Genomic DNA, 20,405 nt, shown 5'->3' with positions numbered 1-20,405 from the left:
TAATTTAAAATCGACCGTTGAATTTTGATTGTGGACAAACTATGTGGGCACAAATCAACGATTATACAGTATTACAATATTCATGAGAATATTCACGAGGACGGGAAAATATCTCTCGTTCCATATATATTGATGCTGGAGAGTTGACCTGGAGACGTATAGTTACATTGAACAGTAACAGTGATCCATTTCTATAATTTAAACGAGAAACTGTGTAACTTGACATAGAATATACTTCGTTCTATGTTCTCGAAATAAATGCAAATTTCCATCTTCCCTATTTTATTTAATCGACGTATATGTATTTACACCACACTGATTATTATTATATAATATCATTATACATATTATTATGTAATAATATACATAATGTGTATATATAATTACATAATATTATATAGTAATTAAATTAATAATTGAGTGTTAGAAACGCTTACATGATTTTTTGCTGTCTCTAATATTATGATTTTATTTCATATGCTCTTATTTTCAAATATTTACTAATTCAAACTATAAGATTCGTATGTCTGTGAGAAAATACTGTACTTATTTGAAATCTTTTCTATTCGTTCAAATCTTCACGACGAGTACAAAATCTCGAAAATCTTCAAACTCGAGCTTTTCCTACGTATCTCTTTTTCGATATAACGAAGGCATTGTGACGCCGTTATCGCAATCGGATTGTCTTGATTACGGCGTCTCCCGTGTCACGCTTTTAATTGCCGTGGGTGAGTTGAGCTACGACCGTCGCAATTGCCGCAATTGCGGCGGGGATCCATCGGACGAAACGTGGCCTGTTCGAAAATGTGTGGACGGCATTCGGTCATCGGGGGTCGATAAATTAGAAAGGAGGTCGGCCGGGGAATTGTCATCAAAAAACGAAGTTTCTACTGAAGTGTTCTAAAGAATACCACGTTTGTGCGGTTCTCGTGTCTCTAATGCGCGATCTTGACGAAGTTTATTCGTCACGATTACCAATATCAATATTGTTTTGCGGTTTAGTTGCATTTACGTCAATTTTATGTCTTTTTACGGAACCAAGAGGCTCATGTTTTCTTCAGAAGATAAAAAAAAAGATATATTAATCTCTAATTATAAGTGTCATAACTGAATGAGTTATGACACTTATCTTATGATTCATGAAAATAATATAACGCCATTTTTTTTAACAAACATGCATATTTGATTTTGAAAGAGAGAGAGCGTGTGTTGCTTTAAATTTTAAATTGCACTACTGTTATTAAAAATAAATTTATGAGCTCGTGAATCTAAAATTATATGAATACTTGCTAGTAAAAGAGCGTAAAATCGAAATGGCGGAGCTATGGCGGATGAGAGCGTCCCGTAACACGAGTTTGTGGTATGATAAAAATATCATAATTCTCCCTTTCTTCGCAAGTAATGGCAGTTCGCCTTTGCCAACAGTCCATTATATCCTAATCGGCCAGTAGCGTGTGTAATATTGCAATCGATGAAGCTAATAAGAGCGTGCTGACCGAATAATTCACAATTCCAACAGAAACGCAATGAGAGGTACATACCATGCTTCAATTCTTCAAATATGACTTATTAAAGCCGTTATTTCTGATATTACTCCTATATTACTCCGTAATAGGAAAGAGGAAGGAATTACCAGAACTAAAATATTTACGTAAAAATTATTAAAATATACATTTTGAAAATATTAATATTAAGGATAAAGTACTTATTTACTGTTCATTTAGGAACAGAGATTTGGATACGGATGTATCGGTGATTTTGAAATATTTCCTATTGGGTTATTTTTATCGGCTACTGCATTAAAGCTTTAGGAACTTTAACAATTTTATTGTTATATACTTCTTCCTTGTAAAAAATAATATAAACTTCTCTTAAGAATTAACTCCTTTTGGCTTTTATGTAGCAACTTTTATATTGCGCTATACCAAACGCGGATAAGATCGATAGGAAGTCGGAGGCGAGGCTGTTATCAAATTCATAAGGTGATAGCACAGAAACGGCGTTGCGGAAATGAGTTCTCACAAAATCTTACGGTGGAAACAGCGGCGCGGCGGCGGCCGGAGAGAGGGAGGAAGAAGGAGGGAAAGGAGGACAAAGTCTAATTAAATCGTTAAAGTCTGGGACGGTATTTTGAAGCTAATTGTCGGCTTCAGAGACATTCGTGTTTTCATTACCAGATCGCTTTAGGTGAATGGCAACAATGCGTATGATACGTCATACGGTGGGCTATATAATGGATATTAATTACACGTAAACCGTTGCTCGTCAGTTTGAACTTCAGGCTGTGCGTGACATCAAAGTCCGCAACGCTCGGTCGTGCGTTCTATTTGTCGGCGATCCTGACCTCGTTGGAGGCACCCGGTGTGTTGCCACCGCTGCGTTGAGAATTACAATGGACGTACACGGCGCGTCCAATGCTCTGTGGCAATAAACAAAATCGAATGGACATGGCTCGTTAATTACTGTACATACGTCCTCTCCGCGACAGTCATGCGCGCGTTATTCACCCGGGAATCAATTTGGATCCTTTTCAAGCTGGCCAAAAGTATCGGCCGTTTCAAGCACGCGCGTCTGCGACACACTCTATCGAGAGTGTATTCGATTAATGCCGCAAAGAACTTTGCAATGGAGTTTAATCGAAAGTTTGATCGATCTCTATCCATTTATGCCCATTTCGACGATGGAAAAGTCTGCCTTATATAAGTAACGGCAAAGTTTTCTTTTTGTCGCGAATTGTTACGAACTCTCGTTTGTAACTTTTATCGTTCTCGCGATGGTAGAAAGCGTGTAAGAGAAGACTATACATGAACTATAAATAATCTGATTATTTATGGTATCAGCGGATTGATTTAAATCTCCTTTTGTTTGACGTAGCGCGGACTTGTAATGTCACTTATAATGTCATGTCACATTTAATTTTTTTTCAAACGGTATTTAGTATTAATAATTAGCGCGATCTGATTACGCACCTCATTCAGTACCATTGAAGAGAATTATAGTCTTAGAAGCTTATTAATTGACCACAACTCTGCGGCGCTCAATAATTATGACCATATTGATGCGCTTATTGATCAAACTTACCTCTTTCTTCTTCGAAAGCATTCCCGACCGGAAAATGTCAATCTTACCGAACGGTGAGAACAGACGATGAGACTTATTCATAAAGTATCGGCTGATTTTATCGGATAAATTTCACAGAAGCAGAAATTAATGACGCTATCGCGTTCGTGTCACGTAAAAAATACATTTCTTTAAAGATAGAGTTCATTTACTGACCGTCCGATTTATTCCAAGGATAAAGAAAAAAGCGCTTTTTTAAAAATAATTTAGACCAGTTTGTGTCAATCACTTTCATGCTCAATTGCGCCCATCTAAATTCATCGGACCGAAACGATATTACATTGACGTTTTGACACACTCCGGATCTGTTCCACCTACTCTCTCGCGGCTCTCGCAATTCTTCCTCCTGGCTTCGTCTTTCAAGGTTTGATCGATCGATCGCGGCGGACGACACGAAACACGTACTTCCGCTGCTTTAGAAATCTTCGACCTGCGGGGAGGGTCGAGTACTCGAGTCATCTTCGAGAGCACGCGGGCGCGTTGAATACTTTATGGTGACCGAGTTAAACCGTATCGGAGTATCCATCCGACTATTGGTCCTGGTCGCCGGTATATACGTGTAGGTGTTGACGAAAATGAAAAAAGTTCCCGAGCGCGGTCTACCGGTCTCGGAATTCCCATGCTAAAAATTTATTCGGCGGACGTGCGCTATTGATTTTTCGCCTCTCGTTCACGTTGGACGTTTTTACAGATGCTTTTTACCTCCCCTTCCGTCACCCTCAGCCTTAACGATAAAAAATGCGGCTATGTAAATGAGAAAAAACGCGAACGCGTGTGCGATTTGTTTCTGGGACGGTGGCTATGCGCCCGGATCTCGATATAGAGCGTCTGGAAATCGCGCTCGCGAGTTTGTAACGCGTGATTATATTTATAGCGTTATAAAAAAATTAACAGGGAGTTCTCGCGAAAGTCTGCTTTCGATTTCGATAATCGCCCGGCGATGCTCAACCATTTAGAACTGACGGGCTTACATAGTTATTGACCATAAGTAAACTACCGCCGTAGTTCCGAGTTGCGGATTAATTAAAGAGTGATATAAAAAAAGTTTTTTTACCGCTGAATGGAACCTGCCTCACCCTTACTCAGTTATGTCAGAATGGGCCGTGGCTTCTCGGCAACATGAGTGGTGGAAATGGAGTGAAGGTAGGCCGACTAGGCACGCACGGAACTGTGATTTTATAGTTATCACTCGAGATATCGGAGAGAAGCGGCGGTTTCATTCTGGTGTTATTATTACTGAGTGCGCGTAACCGTGATAAAAAGACGGCAGAAGATTATAGATTATAAAAATATTTCATAGACTCTAGAGAGAGAGTTTATTCATTGAAATAAAAAAATAACTCACCGGCCGATGCGCAACAGCGGAGTTGTAGTAAGCCTGCGTTGATCTGAAACATATAAATATTTGTACATTAAATCACAATATCCAAGATAATCAATACTTGTAAATAATGATCGCGCCCGTTAAATTTTTAAAACGTTATTTTAACGGATATCTGATTTTAAAATGTTAATGCTGAGAAACAATCGCGGCTGCCGGGCCGGCGTCGCAAGCGGTTGCACATTTCCGCGTTAACTCGTGCGCATAATTAATCCGCGAAAAATCTTGCGATATTACGATCGTGCGAATAAGGGCCATTCTAAAATACGTCGCAAACGCACCGTGCGTCGCCGTCGCCAGTCGCGAAGGATGGCAATTGCTAGTTAAAAAGTGCTATTTTCGGTTGCGGGGATTGCCATCAGTTGCTGTCGCCAGAAAGTTAAAAATTCATCAACTCTCTTTTGACAACCACAACTGACAAGAGCAAACCGGAAATAACACTTTTCAATTAGCAGTTGCCGCATCGTTCGCGACGTATTATCTCCTCTTGCTGCATATGCCGGAGATCGAACTCCGGTCGAAATTTCGCCGGAGTTAAACTTCGAAAGTGACGGAATCTATCACAGGACTGACGACAGAACAGAAATAATATACGAATAAAAGAATTACTCACCCCACGGTCGCTCCGCCGTCGCCCGATGCCTCCCAGGCCGCATCCTCCTCTCTTCGGCTTCGGTCCTTTTTCGATGTCGCATCTCCGCGTCAGGGCACTCACTCACTCGTTTACTTCACTCGCGAAAATATCCTCGCTCATGATTGCGCGCTATTTTCGACTCGACACTCCCGGTATTAATCTCGCGGCGTAACGCGCGGTATACTTAATTACACGGCGACGGAAGAATTACGGCGGAGAAGCCACGAACGACGCTATACCTAGGATCCGCTCGATCCGTCAGCGTCGGCCCGTGATGTCCCGCCAGTCCCGCCAGTCCCGCAGGTAAACGCGACGGGCGAGCCTTAACATGGCGGAGAGAATTTCGCGAATCGCGCGGCCAACTTCACTCGCCACTTCGCCACGAGCAACCGTCGTGCGTCGCGAGAACGCTACACTTGCTGCTTGTCAGACGATTTTGATTAACTACAATATTAAATAATCGATTTACGGACTCCATTCACATTCGTGTCTATCCCTCACGATCGCCAAATATCAAGACATACCTACGAGGTTGAACGTGCTACGTTACTAGAGACCGCGGTCGCTAATTAACACGTAGCGCGGGCGGGCGCGTTTCTTTATTTACTCCTGGTTTCCATGCGCGCGTATCCACGCGTTAAGCCCGGTCTACATAATTCGCAGTTCGCGAAACGCAAGATACACGCACAGTCTACATTCTACATGTCAATATAACCTCTATACACAGAGAGGTTAGATTGACAATGTAAACTGCGCGTACGTGTGTCTTGCGTTTCGCGAACTGCGATCATTATATGTAGACCGGGCTTTATAACGCGCGTCAAACATGCGCGATGCGTCGGGCGAGTTTTTAAATTCATCGATTGATCAATCGCATTAGTCCCCATCTACAATAGGTGTTTTAAGCCCTAAGCCTTAAGAAATTGTTCAATCACAGTTGAATTTGAGGAGAATAATTGACTGTGATTGGTCAATTTCTTAGGGCTTAGGGCTTAAAACACCTATTGTAGATGGGCACTAATGCGATTGATCAATCGATGAATTTAAAAACTCGCCCGTCTCCATAGGTTACGTTCCAATCAAATGCGTGCTTTTTGAAAAATCAAACGTACGTTTGACGCGCAACTTAACGCTCGTATCCTTTATCCGTGTTTCGAAAACCACGCGATAGCAACTTTATTCCGAAGCCGTGCGACACGACGCGAGTTAAATTGACGGATGAGAAAAGCAGACCGATCGATCGTCCAAAAGAATGTAATCAAAAGCCAATGGCCTAGTTTACACCGATCACTTAATACGCGTATTAAATAGTAAATAACTAGTAAATTAGTTTGATTATTGATTGATCAGTTAAAATATACTATTTGATACGCGTATCAAGAGATCGGTGTAAACTAGGCCAATATTACTGAATATGATATTATATCTCGATATCCGTATAATTCCGCGACGCGCATGTATTAACTGAACATTCGATATATCACAGTTTTTCGTAATCTAAGGCTACGGTCAACGTGACGCTACAAATGCTTTGGAGCGTTCTTCTTCTCCTTCTTTCTTCATTAAAAGAAAAGAGAAGAGGAATGCTTCGAAGCATTTGTAGCGTCACGTTGACCGTAGCCTAAATCACCACGCTGGACTCGTGATTCGTGTGTTACTTCGTGCTACGATCCGAGAGCAATTAATCACGTTAGAATTTAGAATGGAGCCGCGAGCGCGAGCGGCGCAAATGCTCGCGGCCCGCGCGCCGCGCCGTGGTAAACATGAGTGGTGGGGATGGAATGTGGGGGTGAAGCTGACTGGAGCACGGTGCGCGTTTGTCGTGCCAGTCACCTACCCCCACTCTATCCTCGTCACTCGTGTTGCCGCGGCGCCGCGCGACGCGCGACTTCGCCCTATCGTTTACGGTCTCTCGGATCGCAACGCGGAGTAAGGGTATTATTTGAATTATTTCATTTGTCGTGCGACAAATTTTTCAAAAATGTTGATTGGTCGCAAGATAGAAAAGTTCTCGAGTTTTTAGAAATTTTCTATTTTGTAGCCAATCAATACGCTTGAAAAATTTGTCGTACGACAAATGAAATATTATCCTTATACAGGTATATCGGACTTCGACGGTTCAGATTACGGAAAACTGATTACGGATATATCGAACATTCATTTAATACATGTGCTTAGCGGGATTTATACGGATACATCGAGGTATATCGCATTCGATAATACTGACTTTCGATTACATTTTTTCGGATATCGGTCTCGCTTTTCTCAATCGTCAATTTCACTCGCGTACGTCTCGCGTCGTCGTGTCGCGCGGCTTCGAAATAAAGTTGCCGTGTTGCCGTCGCGTCGTTTTCGGAACACGGATAAAGGCTATATGCATAGCATAAGAGTATAAGACCGCTAAACCAATGAGCATAAAGTCGCCATATTAATTTACATAAGATGCTCATTGGTCCAGACGGTCTTATGCTATGCATATACGGTCTTGTGCTATGCCTTTTCGTGTGCGATGGCCTTAAAGGATAGGAATGGTTCCTGAATCGAGTAACGTCGCAACGTGTTTAATTAGCAATCACGGATCACAATCTCTATTAACATTGTATGTTTAACTTTGTATTCATCATATTTTGATATTTGGCGATATATGGTAATCGTGGGGGATAGACACGAATGTGAATATTCATAAATCGGTGATTTAATTGCAGTTAACCAAAATCGCGCCTGACAAGCGGCAAGTCCTCGCGACGCGCGACGCGCGACGCGCGACGAGGCGACGATTGCTCCTGGCGAGAGTGGCGACTGGCGAGTGAAGTTGGCCGCGCAATTTACGAAATTCTCTCCGCCATATTAGCATCTACCTGCGGGACAGCAAGCGTCACGGGCGTCAAGCGGATCGTGTAGTTTCGTTCGCAGCTTCTCCACCGTAATTCTTCCGTTGCCGTGTAACAAAGTACGCGTCGCGCCGTGAGATTAATACCGGGAGTGCCGTGCAAAGTGTCGAAAGTGTCGCGCGATCGAATAGCGACGATATCGTCGATTTTCGTGCGTGAACGTCGTGAGTCGTAAGTGCGTCGACGGAGATGCAACATCGGAGGAGGCCCGAGGAGAGGAGGAGGTCTGGGAGGCATCGGGCGACAGCGGAGCGATCGTGAGGTTAGTGTATTATTTTGCTGTTCTGTCAGTCCTGTGACGGATTCCGCCACTTTCGAGGTCTGACTCCGGCGCAATTTCGGCCGGAGTTCGATCTCCGGTAGAGCCTCCGCACAAGACTTTCGTACGGTAACGTAGCGTAACGAAACGTGGGTCAATTTACAAGAAACGTATTAATTACGGCGTTATACGTCAATACTTTTCATGTGCGTTGATCTACGTTACGTTACGCTACGCTATCATACGGGAGTCTTGTGCGGAGGCTCGTACATGCGACAAGAGATATTACGTCGCGCACGTCGCGTCTCTCTTATTCACACGGTCTCTTATTCGCACGGTAATATTACTTGCACGATTTTTCGCGGATGAATTATGCGAGTTAACGCGGAAATATGCATGGCAGCCGCTTGCGGCGGCCGCGATTGTTTCTTCATTTTAAATCAGATATCCGTTTTAAAAATTTAACGGGCGCGATAATTATTTACTTCTATAGTATTATCAATCACCTTGGACGCTGCTTTAATGTAAAAACATTTCTATGTTACAGATCAACGCAGGGTGACAACTCCGCTGTTGCGCATCGGCCGGTGAGTTATTCTTTTTTATTTTAATATCGAGGCAATAGATTTGTAAAAATTATATTACAATGAAATGTAATATAATGTAATAAAAATATGTTACAAATGAACTAATATATATGAACTAATATAATACATAATCTATCGCCTTGAAATAGATAGACACTTTCTCTAGAGCCTAGAAAATATTGTTATAATTCATAATCCTCTGCCAACTTTTTATTACAGAAGGTTACGCGCATTCAGTGATAGTGATACCTGAATGGGACCGCAGCTTCTCCGGTATCCTGAATGATAACTATGGCTACGTTCCAATATTCACTGCCAGCTCTGAAAATCTGTAGTTTACGTACACTATAGATTTTTAGTACTAGCGGTGAATATCGGAACGCAGCTTATAAAGTCACGGTTTGGTGTGTCTAGACTGCCCACAGTCAGCCTACCTCTATGCACTCCATCCCAATCACTCATGTTGCCGAGAAGCGACAGTCTCATTCTGACATCACTGCCCTTAGGGCCATGGCACGTAGAAAAACTTAAACAGTAAGACTTAAGCAGTAAGCAAATTGACCAATAGCTATCTTAAGTTTTCGATGATTCTTGACAGAGTGATTGGCCAATTTGCTTACTGTTTAAGTCTTAGCGCTTAAGTTTATCTATGTGCCATGGGCCTTCCGCTTAAGTTCGTCAAGTGTGTGTAGGGGAGAATGTACGCGAGGCAAGGTCTCCCGAAACTCGAAATTAGAGAGGTCGTTACCCGCCATATATTACCCGCTAGATTTATGGACGGCACGCTGTAAATAAGTTATAGAAGTTAATTCGGAACGAGTTAAGTTAGAATGAGTTATGAAAGTCGTGCAAGTCGTACAGCGCGATAGAGAGAAAGATATGGGAAAAACATTCTGCACTTTGATTTATCCTCACATGCGGGATCGCTTTTTTTTCTCCTCGCGCCGCGATCTTCGCCGTGCACCGCGCGAGCACGGCGTGCACAAAAAAAAACTCTGCATAATAAAAGGCAAAACTGCTAATTGCAAAATTTGTTCCCTACGGGCGTTAATATTATATTTAATGCTAGTCACATCCTTCTAGTTTTTTATATTACATTCCAGCCGCGAAATTCAGCGCGAAAAGTGCAATGCGAGCAGTCGAGCAATCTGAAGGCCTTTTGAAGGGGCTTGAAAGGGCAATTTCGGACACACATGACGTGTTCTACGCTGACGTAATTAAGAATAATTATGCAGCTCGACTCTCCGCGAAAAAGAGCGCTTTGTGTTACCGCGAGATAATAATGCCGTCGCGTGGCACGTTCCTTTCTGCCCCGGATTTTCCGTGCTTAAAGTCCGGGTTCGCGTTTTTCGTGAACCGCCCGCGCCGTACTGTCGTGACAGCATCTAATAGCGTAATAATTAAATGGACAAGTAGAATGCGGGAAGATTGTATCGCGAGTTAAAAAGTATCGATCCTCCGGCGGCGCGGCGCGCGAAAGCGGGTACGCGCGCGTTTATGGCCCGAGAGCTCCGAAAGGAGTTAACTGACCGAAAACGATTCTTTCAACCCTCGTGCGTTCTTTTTTGTTCGCCGAATAGGGGCGAACTTGGGACACGTCGATCCGCCCAATTCGCATCCCTCTTCTCATATTTGTAATATGCCATTCTCGTCTCGCTCCTTTCATATACGTATATTTTAAAATATCGACTAATCTTACTCTATTTACGTTCAAGAGGAATGCCCCGGAAAGTTTTGATGCCTTTTCTTCGTATCTCTCGGACAATTTCTTCTTTTTGTAGCGTCACTTGGTCCGCGAGGAACAAGAAATCTTACTTGTATTACGCCGTAGATGTCTTTCTTGAAATGCGACGTTTCTGTAACGCGCACTACCGGCCAAAAGTGTTAAATCACTCTTGAGAAACTCGAGAAATACGGAAATGAGAAAGCAGATGCTATTTTCTACCTCTTTATCTCTTATCACAATTTTATTATATGAATATAGAGTGATTCCGCCCTTAACCATTTATATAATTTTGAAACTTCATATTTATGCGTCAAAAGTAGTGACCCTCAATGACGAATGCGAGTTGCTTTGCGATCAACAAGAAATTACAGAGTCTACATTGTTCCAAGCGTGGTTGTTACTTTAAGGTATATGAAATTCCTGTCTGTGCTAATTCCCAGTAACTTTCCTGTAATAATTAACGCGATTATTAATGGGTAAGTAAGCGTCCCGTGTGACGAGCTTCCAGGATGCGATATAGGGAAGGTACACATAAGCGTTTTATGAAACTTCGTTACAACACGCCCTTTTGTTACAACACACCCTTGGGCAGTCTACGTCGTATACCCGTTAAATTCCTTGGAGTACTTGCCGCGTTGGCGGGCAAGGTACTCGCATAGGTATTCGCGTACGTATGCCGCGTATGTGTTGCTCACGTTTCATGCTCATGCGGAAGGGCCTTCGGGGATCGCGAGACTTATTTTCCTATTGCGCCGTCATGACGAGGAAGCGTGTCGCGGTGAAATTTTTATTTTCTTCGTACGTTTGCATCGCGCCATTTAAGAACTCGAGTAAGAAGAACGGAGAGAAATGTGCTCATATCGCAGCGATATTTTCCTACCAACACAATTGTAGTCGCTTTTACGTATCGCAATCTATATCTAACATCTTTTTCTTATATTTCTATCTACGTATCTATTCTATTTCTGCTGTTTTAGATCTCGATAACGATATATTTTTGAAACGATATATCTTTTTTTTTTTTACAATTTACTAGGTGGACGTATGAAGATAGATAGTTTAATTTAGCACAAGTGTTACTTAACGTCGCTTTTATGTACTTAGCGTTCATCTTCTAATGGCGCTATTTATTATAAAGTCTGGAGAGTAAGCTTATTCAACAGAAACATGTCTCGTGGAAGACGCGTTTACTATTGTCCTTTTGTTATGAATAGTTGGAACGGTATTATAAGGATACTTGTGTATATTATATTCTCTCTCGAGTAAAGAAGATTCTCTCTTTCTCTCTCTCTCTCTCTTGTTCGTACTAGGATATATTAAATTAATTTCTGAATATGTACATGTGCAATAGAAAGATGATTGATGTTCGCTCATTGCAGATTATTTCAAAATTCTCTGCAAAGTAATTAAATGATAATTGAATCGATCACTCTTTCGTGATTATACATATTTTCCAGATGATTGACGTTAGTAAAGAAGTATATTAAATTAAACTTGACATTGATTTTGTATCTAAAACCTCGTTATTAAATTAAGAATTAAATAATTACTGCTTTATGTTATATTAAATTGTTATGTTATATTTCCTTTTTGAATATACACATATATATGTGTAAAATAAAAATGTATTTGGGAAATTGTGCAATGGAATTCAGTTGGCACTTCGGAAATTGTTGCCTCACCCGCGCGTACGTCATTGTATTGATTTTGACTTCTGTGCAACATATGTCTCTTTCAACAACATAGACTGCGCGCGATATATTATTTTAAATTTTGTGCTTTTTCTTTCTCTTTCTTTCTTTCTATATGGGTTGTAAATTATATTTCTAAAAGTATACAGTGGTCGTATTTTCTACAACTGTCAGATTCATCCGAAGATTGAGATCGGAGAATTGGTATCGCAGCTGAAAGGTTTACGGAGCAACTCCATATAGTATATAAGGTTTATTTTGAATATATCGCATCTAATCTTACTTCGAACCTTTTTATTCTACGCCAAGAAGGTCTGATCTGTTGCTGCTGCGCACAAGGGCCATAAAGTATGCCAGAGAAGTGCTTTTAAATTCTTTCTTTTTTCAGTAAATCGCGGAACGAGAGCTCTCACAAAAGCACTACGGAAACTCCTTCCGCGCTGTACAAAATGGCGAAGTGTCAAGTTTTTTACCTCTAATCGAAATAAAAACAGATCTAGATTTTACTTTTTACTTAGCTTCAGTTAATGTGTCTTAGTGATTGTTATTACGATATTAGCGTTATTAATTTAAATTTTCACGCGTTGCAGATATTTCGTTTAAAATTACGTAAATTATGAATTAGCCTTGCAGTTGGAAAATAAATTTAGATATTTTTATACGACAAGATTAAAAATTTTCATAGACTTGATCAATGCCTGCAATGTTTTAAAAATATAAATAATTAAACAAATTATCTATTAATAGGAAATTAAATAAAGCTTATGAAATAATTTAAAGTTTAGTTATTTAAATACTAAAGATAAAAATAAATTGCAATAATGACAATAAATGCTATTTATAGCGTCAATATACGTGTATCTAATGATAGTAATATTATAGATAATAATCAAATTTCCATCAAAGAAAATGTATTTTCCAGATTGTAGAATGTAATCGTAGAATCTCATTGGGAGAAATTTAGACCGATAACTCTGCTTACTCGCGATATTGTTCCATTATCGCCTACTGAATAGTAAGGAACTGTACTTATGAAGTACCGAGATGTAGTTTCGTACGTGAAAATTTATCGGCGAACTTCGAGCTGTGCAAGCGGTTACCACTGTTAATTACAGGGAACCGAACTTCAGCCCCTTCTACAAAATACATTAGCACCGAACGTTGAAAGAGAGGCGGAGTATAGCCAAAGAACTCGCAGCAATGAAAATATCTTACAATGATATCTCTTTTTTATAATTACGCTTTGTAAAAGAAGGTACACAATGATTCCTCTACGGTACCTACATCTTGTCTATATCTTTATCGTGTCTATAAACGAACCAGAGAAGAGTAGTCTTTCAGCGGTAAGAGGCTTAAAGGCATCCATTAAGAGCCGGTTAGTCGAGACTGATAGGTACATAAACATAAATGTATTTACGTAAGATTATTATTCAAAGGATGCAGAGGCGACAGTAAATTAAGTCCGTAATTGGTTAAGGTCATTAATAAATCCTCTGAAGGCTCTTGTAATCCAAAACGAGACGAATCATAAACGGATAGAAACCATCGTGTACATAACAAGATAAATCTAAATTTGTAATAAGACTACGACATCATTTTGTTTTGTTTGCAGAGAGCAGTTAAATTGTTCTCTCATCGGGCAATCGGGATATTTTAAAAAGATTTGAAGTGGCATATTTTTTAGCGAAAAAGGCACATCATCTCGTCATTTCATCTAAAGTGCTCCGCTTTAAGCCACAAATCATCTTTATTATTATAACGGCAGATAAGCGTACAATACCGCTCTTAATGCGCGGTGAAACGGCAGGCAATTATAGTAGTTCTGAATAGGGAAATGGTTAATACGTTCAATGCTATGACCATGATACCGACATGTCTCGTTGATACGCATATAATGGAGAACAAGCTGCGTTCAGGGATCCGCATGAATGGGCGTGGCATAATTAAACAATAAATAATAATTAAACAATAAACTTGTCGCTAGCTATGGTCGTCAATCCGTATAATGATAATTATACGGATGAATTGTACTTCTAAGCAATTAATAAATTTGTTTTGCCTGACAATTTACGTTTCTGATATTTCATTTTAAGGTTTTCGCGAGATTGATCGAACCACATGAATTAGCACGGCACGTGTTAACCTTGCAGTTTCAAAATAGTTAATTAGATGATATAAATCAATCGCAATACGATTAAGAACTAAAGGTCAATATATCACGGCTTGTTTCAACCTAAAATCGTATCGCGCGTCAATCGTTCGTTCCTTTGTCAGCTTATCGGTTTCTAATTAAAGACATTGAGAAGCTGGCAGATTGTTTAAAAATGGATACAATAACCCGCAAACGGATGCTCGCTAATTAATTAAGTAAAGAACCTATAAAAGACTTATATAATCTGCAGTCTCCAGTAATTATTTCTAATTAAACCTTTATGTACATGTTCCTTCAATCCGGCGTTTATTTCATCCGGTATTTGTTTCCGCGCTCAACAAAAAGTGCGAGGTAGATAAACGGAAATATTATCCTTCGCTGAACTGAACTATTCACTAATTACTTATCGCTAAATTAAGCGCGATGCAACACCATTGGATTATATTCAAAATCTATTCAGTGCGTCGTTTATGTAAACGATTATTGTTACTATTATTACTATAATTATTGCGCTATTATTATCGCCACAATTCACCGGTTATCAATCCGCTATTAGAGAATTATTAGATTTCAGGATTATGTTCCATAATTATTGCACCACTTTTCAAAACGCTCTGTATCGTGACGTGGTCGATCGCTTTTTAAATAGGACGCTTGCCAAGTCAGCAATGGAGGCTCCACAAGATTATAATAATTGCCCCATTATTCATTCTATATAGCATACACGCTATAACGTGCGATCTATTTTTATTCTGTTCATGTCCTATATGCGTGCGTAACTTCCCTCGTTAAAAAAAATGCTGGCTATTACACGTTTCCTCGAGGCGAACGCGAAATGCCAGTCCCTATGATGCACAGTTGCCTGCGATGTAAAGTTGCCGCTGGAAAAAGCACCGAACACAACGGCGCCTCTTCGTCTATTATATATTCTTTCGCTTTTCCGAATAGACGGGTTTCGCAGTACGCAGTTCAGGGAGCGATCTAAAAGAAAGAGAGACATAGCCCGATGTCAAGTCGCGGTCAAGTGGGTAATCGGTTCCGGTTCGCTTCAAATCCTCCGTCAGAGAAATTGAGATTCTCTCGAGGAACGAGCATGCCGCTTGTTCGGAAGGTCGAAGGGCCGTAGAGCGAGATTTTCGCAGCAAACAGCTTCCTCGTTCCCATGCACGTCGAGAAAACACGGTTCTTACATTATATCAATCGCCCAGCAGCGTTATATGTCTTGCTGAAAATATTGTCACTAATATTCATGTCGTGTCGTGAAATATTGAATCGATATTACCTGTGAATAAATACATATGCGTGAAATTTGTTAGCTGAATAACAATGCCACGTACGAAGCTTGTTATTTTAATAACAATAGCTGAATCAGTGATAAAACGACTCATATTGTAATTAATTGTAATTAATATTTTATATTAAATTCACTTTTATGTAAAATTTTCCGTTCTCGTGAATATTAGAAGCTATGGTAAATGAGCCAAAAAGTTAGTCGAGACAGAGTGAGTTTGATGTAAATAATAAATAAAATGGATAATAGAACCGACGGTATGTGCGAATATTTTCGCTTTTTGTGTACAATTATTTTGCGTAGGCGTGCAGATCCTATATATGGTTATCTCTTTTTACGACGTAACCGTTTAGTTTTTTAACAAAATTAAGCTCTTAATCAAATTAAATGCGAGATAAAACTGTCAGGAATAGTCTTTTTCATTAATCGTTTAACGAAACATCGCAGAACTGAAATTGCATGTGAATTTACAACTCGTGCGAAAAAAAAGAAAGGGAGCATTCGCTTTTTATTGCGCCTCGTATTATCCACGTTTAAAGAGTATCGTTTTTATGTTATCGCTCGACTTACTTTTACATTTGTATCGCTTACGGTGTATGTACTTATCATTTGGTATATTTGCGCTTCAATATTTGAGAACTCCATCTTTTCCGTACAAAATTCCCATTAGCCCGCTTGCTAGGTTGAAACAGGGTAAATTGGAGGGAAGTGAGAGACAGAGAGAGAGAGAGAGAGAAAAGGGGGGGGGAAGGAGTAGACAGAAAGATAGAACAAGAGGCGGTGAAGACATTAATATCCCCGTGACCTGTTCTTCGTGATCGATTGCTAAACGGAGAGCGGGATAAAGAGATGTTTCGCGCGCGGCTTTCCTTCCTCTTCCCGTCAGAACGTTGTTATCAGCGAGCAAGTATAATTAATTCGAAAACTCCGCTTTTCGAATCCTCTGCGGCATGCCGATCGATGCCACATCGGGAGAATCGAGGGTTCGTTATTTTAATAGTATCTACGTGTCATAAAGGAATACGGCTCACGCGCGAGGACGGAGGGAGATTCGCTGCCTTTGTGCCACATTACCGCAAAGCTATTTTCCACGCGAAGTTCATGATCATGTGAACGTGGAGTGATCATCGTACACGAGGCCATTGATTGAACTTCCTTTTTATCTCTCTCCTTCATATTCTCTTTTTTTCCGCCAAGTGTGTGACTTCATCTCGGTTATCGCTCGAAGATAAATTCGCCTGAGAAAAGTAAAGCGGCGAGATAACGAAATTACTCACCCTGGTTATTTGACGTATCTATTAGCTGTACCAGTATGTTATTTTTTTTATTATTATTATTGTCGATAGATAAATGCTGGCATCTAATTTTATTCTTATTAAAGATTCTTTGAAATTTTGAGGTTTTCACACGTTTGAAAGATACGATTTATGTATGTCTCGTTCTGGTGAAACTTCTTATGCAAATTGGAGTTTCTCGCGCTAAGAACGTTATCGTCTCGCAAGTCTCCGCGAAAGAACGTTATCGTCTCGAGGTTTTACATATGTATATATTTCTGCAGGTTTGATCACATTTCTCTATAAATAGATCCGGAACAACCTTTTTACATATTTTGTTAAATATTATAAATTCTATAATTTAATTAATAATCGATTTTGTAAGATCCTCTTAGAGGATATTAAATTACATTTTTAAACTGTTGGATAAACTAATGATGGATATATCTATTTGTATATTATCTTCGATGCTTGCATGGATACGACAACATGAGAGATGCACGTTTCTCAGATATTGTCTTCATATAAAGTTTATCTATTTTCCTTTTTGAACGTGTGTACTTTTTCTTTTGGAATATCTTCTAAGAGGATAAGGAAACGCATCTCCTCCTCTTATATGCATTATCTCGCAGCACTTTACATAACTGAAAGACGGATTTCTAGCATTCTTTTGTGCCATTTTATTTCTATTTCACGTGATCCAAAGTTTTCACTATGGATGACTATTCATTTTGTATCTTTCAGAGCAAGTCTGGCATTTTGTGGCAGTGAGTAATGTTTTTAAATATTGTACATTTTGTTCATATCTGTTGACTATGGGAGAAGTAGGAAAAGTTTCCCCCCATTTTCTATCCCATCGTGCTGTTTTGATACCGCGAATGGTGGTAAGAGACATTACATATTTATACGATGACATTTTTAGCTCGAGGCTCTCGAGTATAAAAGTTTGGAGTATAAACGTTTTTATGAAGCAGATTGCATCGTTATAATACGCCACAATTGCACCATTAGTCAAGCGTAAAAGTGTCTTTTGATAGTTTGGAAGTTTTCCAAAACTACAGAGAAAAAATGTATATTCTTATCTTTTTCCCGAAGTGCATTATCCGACTCACAAAAACTATGTCGCATAATTGCAAGAAACTCTAACTCGCATTTAATTAACAAATACATTAACAAACTATATAATATAATGTATAAGAAAGCTGTTTGGAATAAAACTTTCGTAAGAAATGAAACACGTAATACGTCTTATATATATTTGTCATTATAAAATATATATAACGCGCGGAAGATATGTGAAAGAAAGCACGATTTTGAACGTGATGAACATGAAAAGTCTTAGGCCGCAGTGCGCCAGCGATCTAAATGAAATAAGCTCGGGGGCTTATAATAAATCGCTATCTTTTTTAATATTATAATTCCACCTATATGACAAAATAACTCAATCTTAAGATAATTCCAAGCAACGTTTTTGTGCAGTCTCATCACTTATCATTATTGTATGAATAGATGTCCTTAGACATACATGTACATATTGCATAATCTACTCTATTGTAAATGTGCATCGTATAGCAAATTCTCTGTGCCACAACATTACTCAGCTGATACAAACATAATAAGGGCAATTGCTGTTCGTCTTCGTGGTACAAGTTGGTTCAGCCTGTCACCCTATCCTGTTTCATCAAAGATCCAACTTCCCCGTATTGCATTATGCGCACTTATGTTGCAGGCGGGCAAACTTATACTCCCATCCAATCTCCACCATGTAAGTTTGGCCGCCGCCGCCGAGATTGTTCGTGAGTTTGCGAGCCGGTCGTCAGGGAAAACCGCCCTTGAGTTATTCGACGACCTTCGTCGGCGCACGTAGGAAAGGAGGAGGCGTCTCTGTCGGTGGCGTCGCGTCGCGTCGCGTCGCGTTGCGTCCCGTCGCCTCACGTCGTTTCGGTCCGGAGGGAAATCCGTCAGCCAGTCGATCCGGATTCTAATGATTGATGCTACGTTCCGTCGGGAAGCGTCAGGCACAAGCCGGTGAAGTTACTTCGACCGACAAGAAAGAAAGAGAAAGAGAGAGAGGAAAGAGAGAGAGAGAGAGAGGGGGGGGAGGGAGAGAGAGAGACATTTACGGAGGTATTCCCCGTTTCCATTGCGAATTGAAACTCATCGCCGATCGAAACGCCCGATCGCGAGCGACGACTCGTAAAGACGTCTCGTGCGTTCACTTGAGGGAGTTATCCCGTCGAGGAGCGTGTCGCGAATGCACGTCGTAAATCATTTATCATCCACAGTATCGCCGCGAGCGATTTGCGAAATTTTTATTCGCGCAAATCGAATATTCGCCGCGCCCCGCGGAGATTTACAGTTGCGGGTCTGCCACGTGCCGTGATGTGTCGCTTGACCCAATTTTCACCTGCTGATAGGTAAGAGTACAGCTTAAGTCTTTCAGGATTATCACGGAGATTCGAGCGAGAGCTCCAGATTTCGCAGATATTAATTGAAAGCTTAACGGCGGATTAACTAATTGCGCACCGATGCGAATGGTCGGTAGCAGTTCGTGATTGACAATAGTCTGTCGTGATAGTTGCATTACAGATTGCAGAATACGCAACGTGGAACTGATTCTACACATAGGAAACTTCAGAACACCTAGATTTCCTCTCTGTTGTCCATAGATTTCTCCCAACCATCACTCGAGATTAAGTTTTCTTATTAAAAATAACGAAATTCATAGCCTTCGTGTTATTAGCGATTAAATATTTAGAAGTTGTGAAAATTTTAATAAAAGCTTTCTCGTCAAACTATTTTAGGAATATTTTTTTCTTATAACTTTATCATTTTCATAATATTATTCTCATTCGTATAATTTTGCAAAAACAGAAAAATTATGAGGTGCAGATAATTTGAATAATATATGTGTACTTAATTATGGTTTTCTTTGAAATCAAGACTTATTGAATTTCCAACTGACCAGTTTTAACTTCGATTTTTACGAAGCATTATTTTTTGAACTCCCCGAGTTTTCTCCTGCAACTGCATATCTCAATAAAGAAAAACTTATGGTTATTTTTTAGCGAAATCCTGGAGTAATCCGTTTTCAATTAACGCGCTGGGTTACACGTGGGAATTCCACATAAATAACGAATCAAGTGAGAATATTTGAATCCGAAGATCGATCGCGGAGTCGAGGCCGGGTTGATACGACGACCACTATATAGTATCCAAAAAGAAAGGAGTCGCTGCGCGCTTTATATTGAAGCAACTGAAATGTAAATCGTGTAGTGCACATGTTCGATATCGCATCGGTGCTCGAAGTTAATGTTGATTTTAACTCCTCGGGAGGGTCAAATATCATCGATCGCTCTATTGCGGCTATTGATGGTCAGCGCCGCGCCGGTGCGAATG

At 40.2% G+C, this 20,405-nt stretch overlaps 1 protein-coding gene across 3 annotated transcripts in view; it reads left to right on the top strand.

Moving 5' to 3' along the window:
- Syt7 (Synaptotagmin 7) overlaps window positions 1-20,405 on the top strand; it is a 167,328-nt gene that overhangs the window by 16,308 nt on the left and 130,615 nt on the right. The window contains exons 1-2 of one of the 3 annotated variants that reach the window (XM_071705767.1): window positions 7,930-8,288; window positions 8,833-8,872. The exons of 1 other annotated variant lie outside the window; for it this stretch is intronic. The gene's annotated coding sequence lies outside the window, so the exon portion shown is untranslated. Of the gene's footprint in view, window positions 1-7,929; window positions 8,289-8,832; window positions 8,873-20,405 lie in introns of those variants that run through there. One more of the 3 variants, XM_071705766.1, reaches the window with a different exon arrangement.

This window comes from Temnothorax nylanderi, unplaced genomic scaffold (assembly GCF_030848795.1).
Source record: "Temnothorax nylanderi isolate EJ_2023f unplaced genomic scaffold, tnyl_v1.0 TNYL_tig0047_pilon, whole genome shotgun sequence".
In the NCBI taxonomy this organism is placed as follows: domain Eukaryota; kingdom Metazoa; phylum Arthropoda; class Insecta; order Hymenoptera; family Formicidae; genus Temnothorax; species Temnothorax nylanderi.
Note: the sequence above shows the minus strand (reverse complement) of the source record. Positions and strands in the feature narration are given on the sequence as shown.